This window comes from Notothenia rossii (assembly GCF_949606895.1).
Source record: "Notothenia rossii genome assembly, chromosome: 3".
In the NCBI taxonomy this organism is placed as follows: domain Eukaryota; kingdom Metazoa; phylum Chordata; class Actinopteri; order Perciformes; family Nototheniidae; genus Notothenia; species Notothenia rossii.
Window position 1 is genome coordinate 89882022 of NC_136901.1, and position 13033 is coordinate 89895054.

Here is a 13033-nt window from a genome sequence, read left to right on the forward strand (position 1 = left end):
ATTTACTGAGTACATATTTGACATTCATGATTACACACATTTGTGCATTCTTTATAAATGCAAACTGGTCAAGACCACAGACGGAAGTAGTTTTGAAAATTAATAAGTGGTGTGGTTCTGTCTTTTACATGTAGGATCCAACCCCCATTGTATTGATTTGTTTTAAAATGAACAAACACTTGAGTCATTAATTTGTAGTGAAGTGTTATTTCTAGCAATTCTGTTAAAGTTAAACCAAATAATTAAAATAAAATGTATTGCAATGATTTGGTTTAACCTTATTTATTGAATACATCATTTAAAATGGCACTACAATGGCAAGATTAGATCACATATATCCATGTTGTGCACATCATAAAGCTTAAAGTATTATATTTCACACTAATAGGAACAATCACCTACATCTAACAACACAGCAGCAGGTCAGTGTTCAATTCATGCTCATCAAGCTTCATTGGTGCGGATCTGAAGGGACTGACCATTTGTAGCCTGTCCACCTATCAGTTTTGCAAACATTAAGAGGGAGGAGCATTTATAGTTATGGAACCCAGTCACTGGTGTGGTTTATCATCATGACTCAATTAACAAAGGTGACCTAAAGCAATGGAGGTCACCTTTGTCTACAGTGGGTAAAATGGAATTTGTGGTCCTTACACTGCGAGACGAACAACGAGACATCACTTTAAGAGTCTCACAAGCAATTTCCGAAAGACTACGAAATGGTGAGTAAACAACTAAATTGCATTCCTATATAACAATCTGGATATGACTTTAAATTATGTAAATTATTGTTCAGATAACATTTTAGCAGCTGCACTTATGCAGCAATCAAGGGCTGCAACAAATACACAAGGTAATCTATCATTTAAATCAAAAACCGTATTGTTTTTTAATGGAAATCAAACAAATGACACATTCATGTTTATTGTAAACAAATATGTAATTGTCTCTCAATCACAGCATGTGCAGCAGCGTCTGCCCCGTTAGATCTGTCTTCAGATGCTCAGCCTGCTCCTGTTGAAAGGCCGCAGACCTCTCCTGCTACATCCCAAGCTGGCACTCGTCCCCTGGCATCCCCCTCCAGCCAACACAAGGTACAGTAACTAAAATGAGGATCTAAACAGCAATTGCTATTTGTTTGAGTTACTAACACTTGTGTTTTAACAGATTTCACACACAACACCATATTGCTGCTCTTGGACCTCCCAAAGACACATCAACACGTGTGCTACAGAAATAAACCCGGATTTTACAAACTAATACAACGGCAGTTCACCAAGGAGGGATACAGTTTCTCCTCCGACAAAATCCGGAAAAAACTCAACAATCTCATTACCACATACAAAAGGGCCAAGGACCGCCCTTAGCAGGAGAGGGGGAAATAACATTGGAATATTATGGGGTAAGAAGTTTGTTCTTGCACATTTAGTTGGTAAAAGCAACATTTCCTTTGTAACAATTCTGCAATTCCACAGATAATGGACAACCTGTTTGGGAGGTGCGGTGTCGGGAGCGCATCAGCAGGCGCTGTTGTTTCTACCCCTCTATATCTAGCATCCACCACACTGCCCTGTGCCTCTGAGGGCCAGCCTGGTCCCTCCATGACCCTGCCCACCACCACTGACCCAGCCGAGATCAATCCGGTCTCGTGTCTCCCATCCATCCTTCTACGACCTGTATGAGGCCCACTTAGAGAGGAGGACCAGTGCACTGGAGACACTGGTGCGGCTAGAACAGGAGCGCCGGAGAAGGCTGAAGGAGAGAAATCGGAGGAGGTTCGAAGCAAAAATGCTGACTGCGATGGGAGAAGTTGTTACCCAATTAAAGTGCATTGGGAGCCAACGAGAGCGCATCATTGAGCTTTTACAGGACAAGCCCAATATGTCATAATTTAATACACTTGTGAAAATAAGTGTTCACAATGTTTATATGCATTTATTATTATTTATTTGTCAAGTACATTTGTATATATCATTTCATTTTCAAAGAACATGGTCAACTGCTATTGACATGTGCAGAAAATGACCATATCTAGCTTTCATATATGCATTTTTATTTCTTTGTGCTCCTTCATTTATATACGTTTTTGACGCAATCATTTTGGTTGATATGAAATAAAAGGAAAGGAAATAAAAAAACAAATTTCTTCCACAAATAATATGACAGTGTTTTGTGTGTGTGTGGGGCGTGAGCTCTTTACAAAAGGTCACAAATCTGATTTCTGTGCAACACTGCATCTTGGTTCTGGGGATGCGGTGGCCCGTTATCTGCCGCTTCAACCTGCTCATCAACTTCAATTGGTTCCCCTTCCTCCAAGCACATGTTATGGAGTATGCAACAGGCAGTGACTGCTGTGCTAATGTTTGCAATGTTTTTCATGTACAAACATTTGAGCCTCCTGAACTTCGTTTTCAGTAGGCCAAAGGTATGCTCAATGACCACGCGTGCAACATTTAATTTCTGATTGAAACTACGCTGCCGAGCAGTTAAATGGCCATTGTCCCTGTATGGCCTCATAAGCTGAGGCAATAGTGGGTAGGCAGAGTCCCCAATGATTGGCATTCCCTCAGGCACCAGGGACTGGGGATCTTCATCAAGCAGCCTTCCAGCAGGAGACAACCGGTATGCCCGTGCATCATGCCAGCTACCAGGGTGGCCCACATTAACATGACAGAACCCAGTAAGCACAACAGAATAAAACTGTTTTCTGTTGAGGTATGCTACTGGGGTTCTCACAGTGTGGTTTCACAATAGGAATGTGGCATCCATCTACCGCACAGACAGTGTTGGGAAATCCTAACTCAGAACTATGCAGAGACAAATATGTAGTGACAAGAGTACATAATTCATGGAGATGCAGGCAGACAGTGGATTTTGTCATATTGAAACGATCAGCAACCCCCCTATAGGACTCTTGGTTTGATAGAGTCCACAGACAGACAAGGACACTGTTTTGAAGCGCCACTTTACTGTGCTGTCTGTTCAAGTAGAACGGGCCAATAGTCGTCATCACGTCCTGTTTGGTAGAAAGGAATAAATGGACAGGTCTTATGGCCTGTGGGATAGAACTGTCCCTGAGTCTGGTGGGTTTGTTTCCTCCAGATGAAGCGTAAGAGATTAGGAGCGTCCGAGGAGGGACCTAATGATGCTACGATACGAGAAGTCATAGTAATATCTGATAATGATGAAGAGGAGGAAACCCCTCTAACCCTACCGCAGGTGTCGATGTGGCTTGAGTACACACCACCCACAGAGGATACCACCACTCCTGCAGGGTAAGACGCCCTTAAAAGGTGGAAAAGTACTTAATTTACATAAGTCAAAGTAGCAGTACCATTATGTAGACAAATGTCAAAGTCCTGCATTCAAAAAGGACATTGAGGCTATACCTGTTTTTTATACCTACGTTGTGTTTCTGTCGTTTCAGCAAGTAAAGTGGATTTCTACTCTGGTTTACACTTTGAGCAACATTTAGAGATCCAAAGTACTTATTTTGCATCAACAATTCACTTTGTATGATAATGTTTTGCCTAAAAGTGGTCGATACTCTTCAAAAGGTCAGCAAAAAAATAGGATAACCCAAACCGTTTTACGGCAAATTGCATTTTAAATAAAGGACATTAGTCATTTAAGTAATCCTGATTGAGTTCATAACCTGGAAGCATCCAATGAATAACACAATGGATATGAAAAAGTATTGATAGTGTTAATCAGCTTATGTTTTTGGTCTGTATTTCAACACGATTACGTAACAAAAAGATTTATCCGGTATGTTTAGTAGTTCAGTCTTCACAGGATGCCCTTGCTCTAACAAATTAGTGCTACATAAATGTAATTTATAGGCGACAGGATGCTGTCACCAACACACATTGTTCTCTCATATTATCCTGTTCCCAGTCTTCTGTCAGAAGCCAAATCTGTGGTGCAAACAAGCTGGGTGGTCTGCACAGATGAAGGGAAACATCTCCCCAGCATTGTGTTGCCGGGCAGAATGCAATTAGAGACAAGGATGCTGAACATAATTGGGTGTGACACATGTTAATAGCCTCTCATTTAGACAAATTTGGATCCGCTGTCTAAAGCTGGACGAGGGGGCAGAAATCGGAGTGGATGCTCTTGGAAAACAACAAGTCATTATGTCGCCGGCTGCCAAGCGTGTGTGAAGTCACCGCCAAACCAGCTGATTGCTCCCTCACACACATGTGAATCACTCTTTTATCGTTGCACTTGCATCTCTCTGTCAGGGCTCGGGAATTTGAAGGGAGCACTCACTGTGAATTGCTGCCACTCTTAATCGCAGTAAGGACTATTTATTAGGGTCTAGCTAGCCTATTACTATCCCTGGACATCTTCAAGTCATCATTTATTCTCTGTCAAAGCGTCTTTGAGTTTTTAGAAAAGTGCCATGTAGTATTATTATTATTAAAAACTCACCTGTTCACCATGGCCTTTGACCCCTAACCCATCAAAGTCCCTCTGCTATTTATTGAATCTTTACTTTATTATTTGCCCAACTTGTTTCTTTGTTCACACCATGAAAAGTGGCCTTGGGTCCCTTGAAAGGCGCTATAATAAATGTCATCCATTATTATTATTATTTTTAGTTAAAGCCAACTTTATTTTCAATCTTTCAGTTTGTGTGTACAGAGATCGAGATACCCTATCCCAAAATCCGGATTCAAAATACAAATATATATATATACACAATCAACAAACACATTTATACATGTGCACACATTAAGACATAAATAAAAGCACAACAATCAATATGTACAAAATAACTATCTGTGAGAAATGTACATTAGTGCAAGACTGCTAAGGACAGTCTCACAGATTATTAATCGCAGTAAAACCAGCAGAGGTTTGACGAATGAGGCGTTCATACGATGATCTGCAGGAGAATTCAGAGCCACAACACTAGGAGAAAATCATCTTTAGCTTTTTCAATTTAGCACGCAGGAAGTGAGCACAGATGGTTTCAGAAGCCAGGTGAGCTTTCACACGTTGAACAAAAAGAGCAGAGCAAAGAACACATCTGTAATGTATTCAAAGAGAAATAAAGCTGAGACATATTCAACATGATTCCCATTTCCTGCTCCTCTTTGGAAAAAAAATTGATAAGAGCCCCTTAACAACATTGTTTTGGTTCTTTTATTTAGATCGGGTTAATATAAATCTTTACCTGTTTATTAATTCTTAAATTTTATAAATTTGGATCCTTTTGTTTTTACGGTCGGGTTTTGTCTTTTTACAAGTTACCGAGTTGTAGGGATTATCTACTATTTGGGGAGACCACTATTCCCCATGGTGGCATTTTCTTGATAAAGTTGTTTTGGGTTTCGACTGAGGGAACCATGGTGGAAGGGAACTTTTTTCTATTGGATTTGTTTATTGGTGATTAACCTCCCCCTCTTTTTCTGGTAGAGGCTCTTAGTAGATTGACAGTTCGTGGTCTTTTTAGATTAGTGATTGCAGACATGGACAGACGAAAGGAATACACGGATTTCCAGAAAATCACAAGGGCGATCTTCAAGCTACTCCGTACCTACCATAACTAGGGTCCAATTAGAAGAGCCATGGTGGGGAGAGCTCCAATCCCCATCTCCCAGACTAGGGATTGGCTCGCGGGTTCCCTTAGACCCCTCCTTCCCTCTTTTCTAATTTTGGTCTTATTTACTGATTATATGGTAGCGGGCTGCCATTACGTTGGCACAGAAGACTGCAGAGTCGGAGCGGGCTGCCATGAGGTTGGAACTGCAGCAGCTGGACACGAGCGCCTACCAACCCAGGCGACTGTTTGGGTTCCATGTGGAAGACGCAGACCCACAGCCTCTGCAGCCAGATGTGCCAATTCCGGTCACTCCGGGGTCGGCAGCAACACCACGACCATCGGCCACACCTGATGCGCCCACCGCCACCAGGGCAGTTTCCTCGGATCGCGAGGACATGTTCTTCGAGGACTGCTTTGAAAAGGGACAGCGTCGCCCTGAGAAATTTGCGGGGGATATGTTCATGGCCATGTTGTCATTTGAAACCTATGAGAACATGGTCAGAATAACAAATTGGAGCAGGAGCAAAGGGAAAATGCCCCTTCCCCTCAATGAAAGCCAGACACTTGAGTCCAGTGTCTCCCGTCGGTTCCCAGGCCTGACCACGGACCAGTGGCATAAAATTAGGAACCGGGTAAATGAGAGACTGAGGAGCTCACGGAAAACAGATCCAGAAACACCTCGCCCTGGTTTCCGCCGCAGATAGCCTATGTATAGTTTGTATATTAAAAGATCTTAATTTTACAGGACATAACTGTAAATGTACTATATAATGTTTTGTAAATGTATGATCCTATCTGTGACATATAGATCTTAATAATATTACACTCGGAAAATAAATGGTAGACATATACAATTGTTTCCTCTTTTTATTTCTTCAGTATGTAGGGTGAATTGCCCTAATGTGGGACATCTTTTGCATTTTAGAATACAATAAATCGAAATCCAGTACCATAGAGAAGGGTGAATTATATCACATTTTATACCTAAAACATAAAAGCCACAATAAATAAATCACAATTATTCTAGTTCTTTTTACCTCCCGTATTGCTTTCAACCCACCAGCTTTTATGGTGTTGTTACGTCACTAACTGTAAGCTTGTCACTCAGAGTAACCTACAGTTAATTTAGTTGCTGGAGAAGAAAGATCAGGGGGGGAGGGGGGGAGAGAGCTGTGGTTGATGGGCCATTAGTTGTGTAAATACACAGCTGAGAGCTGCCGTTTCATTCAGACTGTTTAAAAAAACGGTAACAACGAACTATTTTTCTTAGCGGATGCATGTCAATTTAAATCAATACATACAACTATTTTTTAAATCCATAAAAGCATTTCAATTAATATTGGGAGTCATGTTGTTACTTTGTTGAGAATGTGGCCATGTAATAAGCGGGATAATTTGCAGCGACTTGTTCCTCGTCGGGATCCTGATCTGCCGACGAGGCTCCATTAAAATATAAATATTTTTTGTGAATTACTGAGTTTAGGCACGTTAATAACGTTTTAATGAAGTTGAATACAGTACATTCTTATGTGTCAGTGATTTCATGTCAATTCAGCGAACCTAAACATAAATGATCGTGGTGAAGATGATGATTAAATTAGGATAAAAAATCGAGAGCCGGGCTGCATTTCCTCCCGTTCGTTTTTTTCGACTTAACATTATTTTTTTAAATAACAACATGGTGATGTTTTGTAAATGATTACATGTCTCTTATTTAGCACAGAGTATGATATCCGTGACATATGGATCTTAACAAAGTTCCACTGTACATCCAGCGTACTGTATCTGACTTTATTTCACATGAGCTCCAGTGTGGAACCCCACTGCACCCCCTGGTGGATCAATGATCCATTGCAGCTGGCTTCATTATAAATTAAATGTATTTATCACGGGGGTGGTCTCAAGTCAAGCTGGAGGTTTTCCCTTGAGCGAGGGCAGATCACGTACCAATCACGGCCCTCGCGTTTCAAACTGTCCGAAATGAGGTGCGACATCTGTAAATACCCACACGCCAGAGATCAAGTGTTTGCCCTAGCCCGAGCGGATCTGGAACTTTTGGGGTTGCAACTCCCAGCTCCTGTAGGTCCCGATCCTACCAACACTAGGAAGAATAGTAATCCACAGACTAGGGCTGATTTAGAGGCTGCTAGACTCGGGTTGACCATCCAGACCCTGGCCATGGTTATAACCACTCCTCCTTCCTCTCCGGATGTTCCCCTTCCTTCGACGGAGTAGGGGAGGCTTGGATTCCCCTCTCCGTTGTAAGTTGCAACGGGGGAGTGGAAAAGTGTCCGGGGCTTCGGCCCTGAAGCACCGCTCACACTGCCGTTAAGGGCAGCCGACACAAATGAATGCTGTGCTTCCATGAGCGTCAAATCCCGCCGCAGATGGGAATACATTGCAATCAGTTGAAAGCTATTTGCGTCCCTTTATGAAGCTGAAGGAGCCTAGGAGCGTCACAACTGCACGCCACGGGACCCTGACCAAGCGTCGCTCCTGGACGATTATGGAGTGAGTGTGTTGCTATAGGACTCATCATTGCAACTGGATGGTCCTCACTTACTATGCGTAGGATGCAGCATTGGTTTTTATGAATGTATAAAGCCATTTTAGGAAAGCTTCCACTGTACATATATGTGCCAGATTTGCTCCAGTTTGTGACTCTTACAACCTCAGGTCCAGTGCCTGGATACGGTTCCAGGTTCCTGCTGTGCGGACTGAGGCTGGGAAAAGGAGTCTTTTTTTATTATGGTCCTTGGTCTTGGAATGACCTTCAATCACGCCTCAAACTGACGGCACTTGTCTCAATAACATGTTTTAAATTGAAGTTGTCTGAAGTTCTTACCACCAGCTGCTCTTGCAGTCATAAATAGTGCACAATGTAGTGAATACTTTTTCGTCTTTTGTTTTCTTAGTTATGTTCTTTGTATTTAGTTTGTGTTATGTGTAACGTTGCTGCCTCCTTGGCTAGGTCAGCATTGCAAAAGAGATTTTATGTCAATGCTTTTATCTGGTTAAATCAAATAAAAATATTTAGAGATAATCGGTTTTAGAAATTCGTTGTCCACTTTCGACTCCTGCGGTTTTCTTTTAAAACCCTACCAGCCTGCATATATCTCATGAACTTCTCCACTCTATCAAGACCCGAGCAGTTCTATTGGAAGTCCTAGGTAAGGCATGGGCCGGCGCATATCGCTCAAAGGAATCCCTAACCATATGAACCTTGACCCTTAGAAAGAAAAAAGTGAAGAGGCACAACGTGTCAACTCCCGTTGGGATAGGTCTGAACAGAGGAAGAGAGGCACAACGTGTCAACTCCCTTTGGGATAGGTCTGAACAGAGGAAGAGAGGCACAACGTGTGTACGTACATGCACTCTCCTAAAATCGTAAAAGAAAGAGGTGAAGAAATACAAAGTAAGAAATTGAAATGCACCACATTACGTAAATGCTTCCCCTTAGAATAGGGTGGAAATTGTGAAGAGGCATGACGTGTCTAACCTTGACGTAATTACACTCCCCAAAGAGAAAGAAAGAAACAGTATACGCAGAGGGGCATAACGTGTCTACGTAAATGCCCTCTCCTGAACTAGTTCAAGGGGGAAGAGGTGAAAAAATACACTAAAAATTGAATAATCCGAAATGGGAAGTACGAAGTCTAAGCAGAGAAAGAGAGGCACCCTGTATCTACATAAATGCACTCTCCTAAATTAAGTTAAAGGAAAGAGATATGGGCAAAAAAGTACAACCAGTCAACGTAAATGCACTCTCTTAGAATAGTTCAAAGTAAACGGGGTAGGAAGAATATAGTTAGAAACAGAGATGAAAAGGCATCCAAAAACGCTTTCCCAGAGCAGTGGTTCTCAAACGTTTTTCAATAATAAAATTAAAAAAATTCAGCCAAGTAGCCTACCCCCTGATCAGCGCATACAAATATGTTAGGGAAAAAATGCCTACATAAAGAGGTACAGTACAGCGCTGCACCATCAGTGTCTGATTTATTACAAAAACAAGTGCTTCACTGAGAATCTGTCATTCTGACAAAGGGAGGCAAACTGCACTTATTACACTTCGCGTTTTGAAATATGTGTAACTCTGTTAACATAAAACCCACACTGGTCAAACGTCGTTACTTTTCCTAAAATTGGTATATTTATTTATTTCTGGGGCGTGGGGAATGAAGAGAAAAAGATGAGCATTTTATGAGCATGGGATTTTGACCCCTCGTTTAAACATACTTTGCGGCCACACGCCGTTGCCAAGCAACACTTATTGTTTAGGTCCTTTGATAAGCAGGCAGTCATATCATTAACTAGAACTAGCTAGATCTGATAGATTTGGACATAGACGCGAGAGAGAGATCAGAGCTCAGATCAGCTGCTGCTGACGGAGAACACGCAGCTCTTCCGGATCAAAGCTCCGCTGCTGTGACGGACCGTTGAGTGGAGCATTTCATACACTAAGAGTTAGACCTAACACACTTAGCTATTTTATCTACTCTGGAACTAGCTAGACTAGTTATACATATATTTACTGTCGGGTCACTTATTACAGGCTTGTGGGGCTGTGCAAAGCTGACAACACATTTCCAGTGTTTTGGAATTTCCACTGCATCATTCACCGGGAGCAACTTGTGTCCAAATCACTTAATTTAGACAACGTCATGAAGCCTGTGATGGAAATCGTAAACTACATCCGCACGCATGCTCTTAACCACAGGCAATTTAAGAATCTCATCGCTGAACTCGTCCAGGGGACCTGCCGCTGCACTGGCTTTCTAAAGGCAAAGTGCTGTCTCGCTTCTTTGAGCTGTTGGATGCTGTGAAACTGTTCATGGAAGAGAAGGACAAGGATTATCCGGAGCTCTCAGACCCCAAGGGGATTATGGATCTGGCCTTTTTGGTCGACATGCTGTGTCATCTGGACAGACTGAACCTGGATCTACAGGGAAAGTAAAAAATGCTGCCTGACTTAGTGCAAAGTGTATTTGTGTTTGTTAACAAACTGAAACTGTTTAAGACACATCTTCAAAAAGGGAGAATTAGCGCATTTCCCCTCTCTGCTAAAAGCAAGCGCACAAGCCACCGGTGCCACCCGGAAAAAGCAAACAGCCCGTTATGCAACATTGGTTGAAACCCTGCAGGAAAACTTTGCGACCCGGTTCCATGATCTACATGTGAAAAGGCCACAGATTACGTTCCTCGTCGATCCTTTTAATGCTGAGACGGACTGTTTGAAAGCCCCGCTAGTTAAGGACGAGGCGGTGGCCGAGTTGGAGATGATCGAACGAAACCTGTTCTGACGGAAGGGACCCTTGAGTTCTGGAAAACTGTGCCAATCGAAAAAAAATATCCCAGTGTCAAACGTGCTGCGCTCAAGCTACTTTCAATGTTTGGGTCAACATACGTCTGTGAGTCTGTGTTTTCTACCCTGAAACACGTGAAATCCAAGCATCGATCTGTTCTGACTGACACACATGTGAGAGAATTGCTTCGAGTGGCATTAATGGAATAAGAGCCAGATTTGAGGAGGAATGTCAGAAGTCCCACTAATTTAAAGTAAGAAAGATAAAAAACCTTTTCAATTTTGTTTACTGAGAGTTTGTGTGTGAGTGCACACAATTTTCATTGTTATATGTTAACTGGCCTCTGAATACTGGTAGGAGAGGTTTAATTCAATTTCTGTCAATATTATGTTGTGTGACATTTACAATAAATCTGTCTGAGCAGAGCTATGTGTGTCTCTCTGTGGGGAGGGTGTGTGTGTGTGTATAAAGTTTTAGATTTTCATTTTATCTGTGTGAGAGAGGGGAGGAAGGAGCACAGACAAAGGTTGAGAACAAAAGAGAGAAGGAGGGGAGGGGGGTGCATGCATATCTGTGACTGTGTGTTTGATGTGGCTCTTTACCTCTGACTGGTTAGCCACCCCTGTTGTAGAGGGATTATTTCTGGCTTGTACTTTCAAAAAACTCAAATCAGAAATGAAGCCAGTGAATAAATCTATTTGTTTTTGCAGCAGCACCACCCCGCCCACCAACCCCCCCACGGCTCACATGCATGCCCGTGTTTTATGGGGAAGATGCCCCCACGGTCAGGAGGTATAGGAAGTGCTCTGAGGCTGGCAACAGAAGGGTGAAGACATTACATTTCATTACATGTTAGACGCTTTTATCCAAAGCGACGTACATACTCAATACTGTGGGCAATCCCCACAGGAGCAATTTGGGGTGAAGTATCTTGCCCAGGGACACAACGACATGCTGACTGCAGTGGGGTTTGAACCTGTGACCCCAACACCAAGGCTCAATCCACTGCGCCACACGCCTCCCTAGACACCTGTACTGCAGGAAGTGTTAGGTCCCTCTGTGCTTCACTACCAAAAATAACCGTTAGAAGGCATGGCATGACTTACTGGAATAATACTGTAATATTCAGGGTTTGTATAAAGTTTTGAGAGTGTTTATTACCCAAAGTGTGGTGTTATTGTATAGTGTGTTGCTAAACATTTTTAAATACATCTGCTCCAGTTGGAGTCAAATGTTTCCTAATTGTTATTGTGTAAGTAAACATGCATCTCATGCAAAGAGGGAACTTCCCCATCCCTGTCTGAAAATTACGTTCCCACAGAACTAAACTGCATTCTCAATTACGTTTAGTTATGAACGTATCTTAAATGTTTATTTTCTACATATCTTTGCCATTTATTGCCTTGCTTATAATAATGATATTAGTCATTTATAAATATCATTTTAGAATACAGATTTGAAATCGGGCTCGATATATGGTTAAATTAAAATCAGTAGGCGAGGCTGTAATTTCTCCAGCTGTTACTCTCATGAGCGAGGCAGAACATAATAGTTTTAACAGGCCAAAAAGCTGCTGTGTCGTTTATTGCACCTCACACATGAAAACAAATCCAGAGTTACGTGTTTCTGTACTTCCTCTAAGAATAAAGGACAGTAAAAGAATAGCTCTGTGGCTTCAGGCTTGATCGACGTTCAAATTCTCGGTTTCCCCAAAAGTGGGCGGGGCTGTAAAGTGACGTAGATTTTACTCTCATCAATTATCCAAAACCATTCTAACGTAAATTACATGCCAGTGTTTTATCTTTTTATTTAGCGATTTGTTGTTGCATGTTTAACTGGGAATGTTTTCATGTTTGCTGATTGGATGTTTTAGCCGCAATGCACGTTGGGAAGCCTGTGTTTATGCGATGTGAAATCCGAAAACATTTAAAAAAATGTTTTTATAATTATACTTTATTGTTCTTGCTTTTCTCTTTGGAAGTCATCACATAATGGCATTGTAATACACGGTTCTGCTGCATTAAAAATATTACACATCTGCCGTAGTTCTTTATTTATAGAGCCCTGATGAGAAGACTTCTGGACAAACTTGAAGAACTGCCGCCGAAACTGAATACGTGACGTGGATCATAAATATATCAACAATTAAACAACATCTTCAATTTCTCTTCACACAATA

The 13033-nt window shown here is 41.8% G+C and overlaps 1 pseudogene across 1 annotated transcript; it reads right to left on the reverse strand.

Annotated features, from left to right (window-relative positions):
- Positions 1-2196: 2196 nt before the first annotated feature.
- Positions 2197-3010, reverse strand: LOC307033079 (putative nuclease HARBI1; annotated as a pseudogene). The gene has a single exon. The product of its transcript is annotated as a putative nuclease HARBI1 (transcript).
- Positions 3011-13033: the final 10023 nt, after the last annotated feature.